The sequence below is a fragment of the Ammospiza nelsoni genome, chromosome 20 (assembly GCF_027579445.1).
Source record: "Ammospiza nelsoni isolate bAmmNel1 chromosome 20, bAmmNel1.pri, whole genome shotgun sequence".
Taxonomy (NCBI): Eukaryota; Metazoa; Chordata; class Aves; order Passeriformes; family Passerellidae; genus Ammospiza; species Ammospiza nelsoni.
The window spans coordinates 7973489-7986162 of record NC_080652.1 but is presented as its reverse complement, the minus strand read 5'-3'; the positions used below and the strand labels follow the sequence as shown (position 1 = coordinate 7986162).

Below are 12674 nucleotides of genomic sequence, written 5' to 3'. Positions count from 1 at the left end.
TTAAAACATTACAAAGACCAATTAAAAATAGGGAATCTCACGGCAACATTTTCATTAACCCTCCCTGGTTCTTCTTTCTGTCTCATTAGTCATCACAGGGAGAGGAAGGATCATTTTAATTAGCAGCATTGTAAAGCTTTATTTAAGGCAACTGCCCCTCCTGCTGCTCTCTGGATTACCCTGACGGCTTATAAATACAATACCAAATCATTACCAGCCAAAAACAACGCTGCTGAAGGGCTTGGAAGAAAGAAGATCCACTATGGTCAATGTTTAGGGCTCTTTAACAATGTCCTTTCTCCTTTTTCAGGCATAATTCAAGCGTAATATTGGGCTTTACAAAACAACTCAATATCCTCTTACAGCAAAGTCCTTTCTAGTTGAGGATACCATGTGTTCAACTCTCTTCCCTTTTGTTTTCAGGGCAGGGAAAGCACAGAACCACACCTGATAGGATAGACACGGTAGATACGATCACAGCTTTTCCAGCATCCCAATTTAGAATTACTTGTTAAATTCCAAAATTACAGGGACTGTGGGATGCTGACAGCCTTGCAGGAGGGGGTGAGCAAGAAGACCCAGCTGGAGGAGGATGGTGGAAGTGTTTTAGAAAAGAGGATTTTGAGAGTTTAGAAAGAAAACAAAGCAAAAGCCCACATTTAATGGAAAGTAAATTGCTTTTTCCAGTTATGGCTTGCTGAATTTCACATTTTTTTAGAAATTAGCCCAATGGGTCTGCTCTTTAAGAAGCCCTCAGCCAGCATTTCCAGCCAGCAGTTTCCACATCTGAGGGTGCATATCCTGAAGAGCTCATTTGCTCTCCCCTACACCAACAAAGGTGTGAGTGACCCCACTGCAGTGCTCATTTTTATTTTCAAACAAGTTGGAGTCACCACATTGCAATCAGGGATTTGATGCAGCCCAAGATGTCTCAGACAGGAAAACATCACATTTCTTAAGATGTGAGCTGCACAAAATGTCCTCCACCACGACTCTGTTAGGGTTTTTAAGATTCCATTAGGATTATTAGGATTCACCATTTAGATCTGTGGCCTACTTTCCCTGACCTGAATATTTAACTGTGGATTCTTCATTACACCTGGGTCCTGAAACCTCTAATTGTTCATCACTGTGCAGCCAAGGCAGCTCAGTCCTTCCCTTGGAACACCCCGTTAGGTACATGAGGGAGTTTCAGTGCTGAGAGTACTCTGTGGTGGAGCATTTATGGTGGGGTCACAGTCAGGATTTGATTTTTCAAAGTCAGAGCATCACACAGCTGAATTTAGTTGAAATTTGAGGTAATTTTGAGGTACCTTTGCTGTGGATACCAGCAGAATAAAGTTAATACATCTTTGCATTAAGGTGTATCAACCACCAAATTCTTCCACTTTATTGCTTGACATGACAAAAAGAAAATCAGACCAGATGATGAAAACTCTTTAACACTGAAGTGTGAAAGCACAAAGTGCAGTTCATCTGCCCTGAAAACAAACTCACCCTGACTTCAGCTGAGCACAATGTGGAGATAATACTGGCTTCTTCAAAAGCCATGTCTGTTCCTTCACAAAGGTTTTTAAAAATTATTCGGAGTGCTTGATGTTACCTATGTGAACTATTTTAAGTAATAACCAAAAGGGAGACAGTAATGATGCATCCCTGAATGATTACTGCCTTGCTGTATGGAGTTTATTTCATATTAAGGTCTGGATCTGTGGAGGGACAGGTGATATCTTTTATGGAAGTAACTGCTACATGCCAGACTGTCACAAATACACATTAAAGTATTTTAAAAGGGAAGGGAGGGAACTGAAGTTCCAGTTTGGGACTGACCAGAGCCTCAGCCAGGCTGAGCAGTCACTCCTGAGCTCCTGCCACCCAAACTCATCTCCCAAGCTGGGGGAGCCCTGCAGAGGCCACAGCACTGCCAGGAGAGCTGCAGCTCCCAGGGATCTCAGCCCCCAGAGATCACAGATGCTAAACTCACTCACAACCAGACAGTGAAAAATAGTCTGAGTAGCAGCAATTGTAAAAGTTTATATAGGAGCTGCTTTGTTTTCTATTTATAGCTGCGCTGTATTTTTCTTGTAATACATTTTTAATGACTTATAAGGCCTAGTTATTTATTCTCCTGAAGCCAAATACTTTCTCTACCCTGCTGATGCTCAGAGGAGCTCTGTGGGGATGGCCCAGGCTGGGGGGACCCTGCCTGGCCCTGGGGACCCCCAGAGCACCCAAGGCACCCCCAGCATGCAGCTCCCCACTGCCTCTCTGCACAGAGACTGCCTGGGAGAGCCCTCCCAAGGCCACAATATTTTCCAATTGCTGATTATTCTATCTGCACACAAGGGAGTCTGGTTTTAGGGTTGTTTTGCTTTACATTTCTTAATCCAAAATTAACTTTACTTAAAAAACAAAACAACCCCCAAACCTGCAGTGCCTCACAGGCAGTGGTCTCTTCCATCTGGGTGTTGAAAAGTTGAGTATGAACAACAGACCAAAAAAAATACTTTGAAATGGCAGCTTTTAGCACAAAATATAATTAATCTGCAAAACCAGCATCCATCCCTAAGCACAAATGCTGATTGCCTCATGATGAGTCTAACCAGAATGGTATTAACTCTACTGTTCTTTCTAAATTGTTATATACCCAATATTTTCTTCTGACTCTTCTTCATATTATATTAATAACTATGTAATCACTTCATTAGTTTATTTAGATTATGTTATTTTAGGAAATTATTGTTTAGATCAGCCTTGTCCTTCCCATCTCTCCGTGCCATCCCAGAATTAAGTGATATCTGAGGAAACCAATTAATTGCAGCTCAACCACTGTAATGGGGTCTGTTCTGCAGTGTGGCAATGTCTAATGGAGTTTTAATTTCCCCTTGGTGAGTCAACATTTGCTTAAAGAGAGAAAACTCTTAGGGCAAAACACTGCCTGAAACACACACAGCTCCTTCCACGTCTATGGGGCTGAACATTTTGGTTTTTTGAGGGTAAAATTCACGGAGAAAACTCTCAGAGCAAAACACTGCCTGTAACACACACAGCTCCTTCCATGTTTGTGGGGCTGAATATTTTGGGGCTGCTGCTGCTGATTTTTGGGGGGTAAAATTCACAGAGAAAAAACTCTCAGAGCAAAACACTGCCTGTAACACACACAGCTCCCTCCACATCTGTGGGGCTGAATATTTTGGGGCTGCTGCTGCTTTTATTGAGGTGAAATTCACAGAGAAAACTTTAAAGCACTGTCTGAAACACACACAGCTCCATCCATGTTTGTGGGGATGGACATTTTGGGGCTGCTGTTGCTTTTGTTGGGGTGAAATCCACAGAGAAAACTCTGCCTGTGGGGTTCAACATTTTGGGGCTGCTGCTGCTTTTTTGAGGGGTAAAATTCACAGAGAAAACTCTTAGAGCAAAACATTGCCTGAAATATGAACAGCTCTTTCCATGTTTGTGGGGCTGAACATTTTGGGGCTGCTGCTGCTGATTTTTGGGGGGTAAAATTCACAGAGAAAAAACTCTTAGAGGAAAACACTGCCTGAAACACACACAGCTCCTTCCACATCTATGGGGCTGAACATCTTGTTTTTTTTGGGGTAAAATTCACAGAGAAAAAACTCTTAGAGCAAAACACTGCCTGAAATATGAACAGCTCCTTCCATGTCTGTGGGGCTGAACATTTTGGGGCTGCTGCTGCTCTTTTGGGGGATAAAATTCGCAGAGAAAAAACTCTTAGAGCAAAACACTGCCTGAAACACAGCTTCTTCCACGTCTATGGGGCTGAACATTTTGGGGCTGCTGCTGCTTTTTGGAGGGGTAAAATTCACAGAGGGGCAAAGCTGGAGCACCAAAGAGCATCAATTCCCACCAGGGGCTGAGGACATGGAAGATATTCAGCCCAATCCCACGCAGCTCTCAGGCTGCACCTCCCAACCCTGCAGGGTCCTGGGGGCTAAAATGAATTTGTCACCCAGTGAAGCTTTGACAGCCCTTTTTAATGCATGGTGTTCCTCAGGCAATATCCATTTAAGGGTCCTGGGCCCTCACTCTGCAGTGGCACAGCCAGCCCTGGCCATAGAAGCTCTTTGTCAGACACAAACCCTCATCCCCAAGGAACCTGCTGTGGGACAACACAACTCACAATGAGATTTTTCCATTAATTGGCTCGTTCAGAGTATTAAGTACAGCCAGAAGTTGCATTTGAGATTCTGGGTGGAGGCAAAGCACCTTAAAATGCCCCTGGACCCTCCCTCTCTCAAGCCCTGAGCCCCTTCCCAAACCTCCAATGTTGTTTTGCTTGGCAAAAGCTGAAAAACTTCTAAAGTCAACCTGGTCTGCCTTCCCCAGTTATCTGAGAGCTTAAAAGGTTTGAAACAAAGCTACATTATGATGCAACCAAATTCAGCAGCATCTGATTAACAAAAAGGAGGCCACAGCTACCTGACAGCAGCTGGTGGTTATTTTTTATTTCTAAAACAAACTGATGGCCTCAAACATTCATACATGTTTGGGTTTTTTGTTTGTTTGTTTGTTTAAATGTCTCATTTCCTGGTTTGTTTTTCTCCTGCAGCGTGCAGGGAAATAAAGTTTTGCAATTCTTCTTCTCATAATAAGTCTGTCCAAAAATGATGTCGCTCATTGTGTTGAAAGATGGTTTCATTTTCTACTCAAAATTGGTATGAAAAATTTGCCTTGCCAAATGAACATTGTATACTGAACTTGTCAAATCCTCTCTCCTGACACAAATAAAAGATAACATTGGGTGGCAGCATGTAAAACAGCACTGACAAGACAGCTGGGATGGAAGCAAAGAAATGCATATTTTTCTCTTTCTCTCTTCCAGAGCAGGGAATGGGAAAGATCCAGGTGAGCGAATGCTGGCGTGTTACAACCAAAAATACATCATCTAAAGACTTAACAAGCCATTTCCAGGCAGCTTCTGAGATGAACATAAGCGATTCCATTTCTGATTAGCAAAATCATGACAAAAGCATCAACTTTTTTCCAAGCAGCCAAGGAAGCTGCTAAGTAGGAAGGGTGGCTGAGTAAAAGGAGTATTCAGTTAAAAGTTCCCAACTCTGCTGTGCAGGCAGGAAGGACTATTCCTAGCACTGCAGAAAATTATTCTAAGTGTATTTAAAAATAAATAAGGTAATGATAACACTTTCATTAGATCTGCAGTGTTTCCATGTAAGTGAATTGTTTTTTCCTATTAAAATCGTTGATTGAAGGCTGTTAGCTATTTATCAGCCCTGAAATTACATTTCTCCTCTCCTCTTAAAAATCACAACAACTGCATAGTTAGTAACAAGAAAAGACTCCTAAAACTGCAGTTTTGGGGTGGGGGGGAGCAGGAATACAAGCATGAAACACAGATTGCACCTTCAAATCCCCCATGGCATCACGCTTCTTTGTTCTGCTAAGAAAAATTAACCTCAATCTCGGCTCAAGGTCCCCCGATTGATTATCATAGTCATTTAAATACTGTAATCTCATTTTCAGCATCAGGGAAAGGGAGCGAAAAGAAGAAAAAGAGAAAGAGGTGGGGAAGCGAGGGGGAGAGAAAGAGAAAACAGAATAAATTATCTGACAAAAGGAAAAAGGCCCTTTCTGCTTACGGAGCCTATTTCAGATCCTTCCACTTGATTGGAAAAGTTGATGAAGTTTAAATGAAGCAGAATTAGAGGCTCAGGCCGCTGAGTATTGACAGGGGCCCATGGAAGAATGTGCAATTCAATAGGGCTGATTTCTGTGGAAAGCAGGGGAAAGGCCTAAATGGTATAATCTTCAATCAAATCTAACATCGACACTGACAAGGCAGGGTAATGAGATAGGCCAGATCAGGCATGTTGGTTAAAGAAATTAATCCCTCTCGCTGCACCAAGAGTTCAGCTTTGATGCCTATTGTACAGAGCCCCGTCCCAGCCTATCTAAATGCTAACTAACTGCCAGTGGGAGCTGGGACTGTGCTTTTCAGGGCTGGGGCTAAGCGGGGAACGATTTTAGCTGCCTGATTTTGGAGGCAGAGGTGGGACGGCACCGGGAGCAGAGCAGGGATGACAAATGCAGCCAGCCTCCCCTTGCAGGGAAAGTTGCATTTCTGGTTGTCTGAAGGCTTTAACACACTGTAATACGTGGTAATTAATGGAGTTACAGTCCTGATCATCCCATTGGAATCCCTTGGGAGCCACCAGGAGGGTGATGGAGACAGCAAATAAGTCAGGAAGTTGAAAAGCTGCAAACAAAGGGGCTCTTCTACCTGGGCGAGCAAGCCAAAGCTCCTGATTAAAACCAGTGTTATTTTTCAGGCTGGTTTGCTCTTTATGGAGCAATGCAAGGTTCACTGTGTTTGCTTTGAGGGTTTTTTATCCCCCCAGCCTGGGAGTTACGCTATTATTTTTAATCAGGTTTCACTTGTAAGATTTTTAGGCACAAACCTCGTGTTGGTTTGCTTAAACAAATCAAACTAGAGATATTTCCCTTGATATTGAAGTTTTCTTAAAGGCTGTTGCTGGAAATCTAGTAGTAGATCCCACTTGCATTTATCTTTGCTACTTCAAATAAATGTGAGTGGGAAAGTCAGTTTTATCAAGAACAAATGGTTAAAAAAGAAAATATTCTCAGAAATGCAGGTTCTGTCTAATCTGTACAATGCGAGCAGCCAAGCAAGAACAAAACAATCCCTGCAAGATGACAAAAGCTTCTGAAATCCAATAATTAGGCATAAGAGCATCTCTAAGAATTTGCATGGAAAGCAACCTGCCCTTGGAGAAAGTGTGGCTGAAAACTCCCAAAAATCAGGAGCTGAAAACTCCCAAAAATCAGGAGCTGAAAACGCTGCTCTCTGTGACTGCTGCCAACTGCTCTCTTTGCTCTACATTCTGCACTCAAAAAAAGAGAATTATTGTGTGAAAGGTTTAAAAATAAAGAGTTTTTCACCTTTCACCAACTGTTTGCCTGCCGAGCGCCCTCTTGTCCAGCATTGTCCTCACTGAGCCCCCTCCAGCTTTACTCAGGGGCACTTTGTGGTGCCTCTTCCAAAGAAGGAGAATTTTTGAGGGTGTTGGAATGGGAAGCTGAGGTTGGAGAGGAAAGAGGGCAGAGATATTCCTGTGCTGTTACAAATTTTAGCTGCTCTCTGGTGTTGCTGCTGGGTTTGATGTCCCTGGAGCAAGGTTGGTGGGTTAAGGACGCCTCAGTGGGATTTGGGATATCCCTGACTTTCTCTGGGGTGTCTCCAATTTGAATTAGCCTGAAAATCATCTCTTGGCTTGGTGTGGTTTGGGGGCAGCACTAAAACAGGCAGTGGCTCTCCCCCAAAGTTTCTTAAATCTTTCAGAGAATAAAGCCTGAGTTTTAGGTTCGTCATAAAAATTTATAGCCTGCAGCAGCTCTGGGTGCACTGTGAATGTATGGATCCATTTGTGACCCATTTAATTTTAGTTTTTTCCCTATCCTGCCTACATCCTCTCATCCTTTGGCTTAATTTTTGTTTTTACATCCCCACCAACTCGGGCAAGAGGCTGCACAAATGTTCTCTGCTCTGCCAGCACTCTATTAGGGTCACAATGCAACAATTTGGTCTAACCATTATTATTGTGCTGGCTGACTTCAATAATGCACTTTTAAATCAAAGAGCCTTTGAAGCTTTATTTCCATTGTATTAGACAAATAAACATAGAAGATTTTCATAAACATAAAAGGCATTCACCTTGTAATGTTTCTGGGCTTATTAGTCTCACCAATTTGCATTGTTTTGTTCACATAAAGGATCAAAATGCCCTTTTGCTTGATTTTACATCCTGCCTGTGGATGTTGGGAGTGAGCAGCTCCCCAGGCCCGTGCTGCTGGGGCTGTCCCTCTGCCTGCTGAGTCACAGCTGGCACTTTGGAGCCTCTGTTCAAACAACCAGGAGGAAAAACCCACTACTTTCATTCGTGCAGAATGTTTACTTGCCTCTTGGAAATACCTTATTTATTTCAGCAGTGCCTGTGCAAAATATGGGAGGGCACTAAAGCTCATAAGGAGTTTAATTTTTAGTGTACCAAATAATTCATTTAAAATCTTAAATGAGTTCATGCTGAGAAGAAAACCCTTAGAAGTCAGAGCATTGGAAGGAAAGCTCAGAACCAAACCTAATGATTATTTGACTAACCAGCCCTTCATTAGTTTGTTTCTCTAATGAATTATTGAGGCACAGCAAAGCCATCTCAGAATACATTTTTAAAAGCACAACACTCAACTTAGATTGCAAAAATATAATAGTACTTGTGATATAATAATATTAGCAATAAGCACACAAAATGCTGCATAAACACTAATTAAACCTCAGCGTCCCCAAGCAGCAAGCACAGAAGGCAGGACGTTCAGCACATGCAGTGATTTGAGGTAAAGAGAATAATTAACACCAAATAAAACAACATTATTCCAAACACACCTCATGGTACTTGTGGCTCCGTGAGAGACAGAAACTGAACTGTGCTTTCTGCAAATTCCCAATAAATGCATTGATCCCAATTAGCTGCGAGCAGGTTTGGGTTAGGGGAGGGAGCTGAGTTATTGAAATCATCAAAGCTAACACCTGAGGGGAGTTACCCAAACCCTGAGTTACCCCAGCACTCTGGCTGAGCTTGGTTCACATCCTGGCTGTGGCCCCAGGTCCCTTGAGGGAGCAGAGGGACATCCCTGTGCTGTGAGGGTGCTCTGTGCAAAGGAAAGGATTTTCCTCCCGTCAGTCCCGTTCCTCACCCGTGCCCAGTTCACCTTGGCTCCTCCTCAGGCTGCTGCCAGAAGAGAGAAAGGAGATGAGTGGATTTGGAGAGAATGTTAAAAAATAAAAACCCAAATTGCCCAGGAAGCTGAGGGTTAAAGGCTCAAAGATGAAGCACAGCATTCAGATGTAAAAGCCCTGTTGCAGCCACAGTCCAGGTCAATAATAAAAGTTTCAGAGTGATGGAAAACCTGCCCTGTCAGTAATTTCTATTCCAAGAGAAGTTTGTGATGATGCAGTTTACAGCTCAAAGTTGTAAATTCTTTTTCACACCATGCACTTGTCTAGCTTTGTCTCCTGCTTAATTACAGTTTTCTTTTTTTTTTTTCACTATGTGACACAATTTTAGTTTGACAAAATGGCCCCACTTCCTTTTGTAGTGTCCATCCTATGGATCTTTCCAGAAATCAAGATGATTTTGCAACAACTGCCAGCAGTGCCTTGCTCTGTGACAGTCAGACAGCTCAGAAATACTTCAGTGTGAGCTTCAATAGGCATGAAAGGAAAAAGAAAAACGTGGTGGGTGATTTCTGCCTTTACTTGGTACCCACACAGGGAGTGGAGTTCCTTGAGTAATAGGGAGCTGCTATCCCTGGGTGAGCCCAGGAAAAGCTTTTCTGTTCATCCCCTTCACTCACCAAAAAGTGCATTTCCCTCTCCTGGCCTGGCTAATTTGCTGGCAATTCCAAAGCCAAGGCCATCAGTGTGTCAGTTCCTGTGGTTTTTGGAGCTTTTTTGATCTTATATTCCTCCTCTGGAGATCGTAACTGCTGAAATTTTATTGCCTGAATCCTGTGGCTTCTGTTCAATCTCATTTGGAAAAAAAAAAAAAAAAGAAAAATTTCCAGCCCTCGGGGCTGTAGAGGAAAGCTTAGGAAAATGAACCCTAAATGCCCTGGCATTCAGACCAATAAAGACAGCCTGGCATCAGTTGTCATGTAAATAACAAGCTTGTAAAATAAACACTGCACATTCCAGCGATTGTTTGTTAAATCTGCTGCTCCTGCAGCCTGCACTGGGACCCGGTGCCAGCCTTTCCTGGCCAGCAGAGCACCAGCACCATCCTCCTCCTCCTCTTCCTCCTCAGAACTGCCACTTTGGGAACAACTTTTCCATGTTGGGAGCAGCAGCAGGGGCTCTGAAGATGAGCCAGATGTTTCTCAGGGTTTTTCCTGGAGAGCAGCTCCTGCTCTCTGCGTGGCCCCTGGCTCCACCTGGACAGGTAAGGGGATGCTTTGGGGCTGAATTTCCCATTTACCTTCACGCATTAAGGAAGGTAAATCCAACTCCTTGCTGGTGACAATGACTTTGTCAGTGATATCTTGAACTTAATTATAGAGAAGACATTAATCTAAATGTAATCAAACTGCTGTGGGTCACTATTTCTGAAGTCTGTGTTGATCTTTCCAGGGTTAAGTGTGGTAAACTCTTATTTCCTGCCCAGAGCTGGTTTATTTTTGTAACACAGGAGTTTTCAGTAAGTTTGTACTGGAAAAGTGCTTGGCTAAGGCTTTTACTGGTGAAAACAGACCAAAAATGCTTTGCTCAGATTTTTACTGGCATCAGTAGATGAAATGCTTTCCTCAGTTTTATGCTGCCAGCAAATACGTACTGATAACTAAATTAACTCCTTGATTAATTAAAACACAACGTACATTCTAGCAGAGAAACAGAGCATTCATCCCTAGAAATGTTTATGTGAGAAGATGATGATTTTATATGTCCACACATAAGATTGTGTGGACAAATCCTGTGGGGAAGCTGGGGCTGTGCAGAGTGAGGCAGGAGGCTCACCCTGGGCAGGGATCTTGCTTGGATATGTGATACAACATTCAGAACATACATAAAATAACTCAGAGAGAAAGAAGGATGTCCTTTGGCTGCTGCAGAGTAGATTTGTCACACTTGCAATGGTGTTTAGGGTCCAAGTGCTATCTGGAGGAGGATCAGGGACCAAGTGTCCCGTCCATCTCCACTGGCCTCAGGTTTTTGTGCATTTGCTGCCCAGAGACCCTCCCTGGCAGCTGCTGGAGCTGTGTGCTCCTCATGCCCTCCCTTGGCTGCCAGCAGCACTCCTGCAAGCTGCACTTGGCTCCAAACCTTCTGTCCTTTTCTCCTAAACCTTCTCTGTGTCCTTCAGGGCTGGCACCTGCTGGCCAGGGCTGTCCTGGGGAGGAGGAGATTCCAAGAGATGTTTGTGGTCGCTGGGAGTAGCAGGAGGAGGAGGAGGAGGAGGAAGGGCAGCGGGGGTGGCAGAAGCTTACTGCACAAACCTCAGCAGAACACACCCTGAAGTGCAATTTCTGCTGGTTCCAAGAGTGAAAGCGTCCCTGTTATCACCCTGCTTACTCCATGCTCAGGATTGCACCAGGTGGATGCAAATCTCCTCGCATCCCTACCAGCACAAACCCTCCTGCAAGGAAGCCTTGAGAAAACAGAAATCATCCAGAATACTGAAATTCAACACCACCTTTTCCTTCTAAAACTTGCTCCAAGATTAGTTTCACTAGATTGCAGGAATACAGATTGTCTCTTAATTTATTAAAACATTGATTTAAAATTGCTCAGAACTCCCAGTGGGAAGGGTTCTCCTTCCCATCAAACTTCGGGGATCCAGAGGAAAGGAAGAAAGCAGAAGGTGTGGATTTGAACAAGTGAGTTCTGATGCATAACCTGCTTTTTTTCCTATGCCTGACAAAATCCCCCAATAGATTTTTAGAGTTATAAAATAATTAAACACTGCAAAGCCTCACATTTCTAGTGACACTCCAAATTCTCGAATTTTACCAACTCCCAAGCCTGCCGGCGCCAGACGCGATTACGGAGGGCCGATCTCGGGCTGGAAAGGCCCGGTTTATGCGGAGAAACGAGGTTTGGGAGGCGGAATTGCGGCCGGGAAGGGCTCGGGGAGCGCTCGGAGGGCCGATCTCGGGCTGGAAGGGCCCGGTTTATGCGGAGAAACGAGGTTTGGGAGGCGGAATTGCGGCCGGGAAGGGCTCGGGGAGCGCTCGGGGCCCGTGAGGGAGCGCGGGCGGGCTCGGGCCTCGCTCGGTGCCGTTCCGCGAGCGCCACCCAGCGGCCGAGAGCGGCACTGCAGCGGCTGCCGGGACAGCCCGGCCCGGGCCGGGGGCGAAGAGCGGGAACCGAACCAAAGTGAAATGATTGATTAAAGCTTTGTGAGCCGCACGCCCAGCTCGGATGGCAGTGGGAATAACGAAATGAGCCTTATAAATATGATTGCCTGGCAAAAGATTTTGAGAATGTAAGCGAGATTGAAATGAAAGCAAGCTTTGAGATACCTCAGTTACTGAACAAATGGGAAACAATGGCGTGGCCAGCTGAAGGTGATCCCCTTTTGATGGAACAACACCCTCTGCTTGCAGACAGGCCCAAGGGTCAGAGCAGACCCTACAGCTTGGCAGAAGGGGCCCAAAGAGGATTTTTTAGGGTTTAAAATGTAACACAGTACGGTAATGTAATGATTCTTACAGGCTGTATGTAAATGTTATAGGATTTGTGCATTGTACTAGATTGGTTAGTGAGAATCAGAATGTTCAACACAGAAGAAGATTTATTGGATTGTAATGGGAACCTCGCTCTCTTACCCTTTTACGCTCTTACCTTTTTTACTCCCTTTCTCTCTCACCCTCTCATCCTCTCTCTCTCTCTTCTCTCAGTCCTGCTCTGAGCTGTGGCTGTAGCTCCCAGCAGGTCTCTGCACCCAGGCCTTTGCAATAAACCCCAATTTCCACAACCTGGCTTCAGAGATCTCTCATCTCCGTCCGTCCCTACCATCCTACCTGCTGATGCTCCTACAGAGCAGAACCTCCAGAGCAGGTCTAAAAATGCGAATTACAGAACCACGGATTCACTTAGGGTGGAAAAGACCCCCAAAATC

The 12674-nt window shown here is 44.3% G+C and overlaps 1 protein-coding gene across 1 annotated transcript in view; it reads right to left on the bottom strand.

Moving 5' to 3' along the window:
- Nucleotides 1-12674, bottom strand: part of CFAP77 (cilia and flagella associated protein 77) — a 58501-nt gene that overhangs the window by 45154 nt on the left and 673 nt on the right. The window lies entirely within an intron of this gene.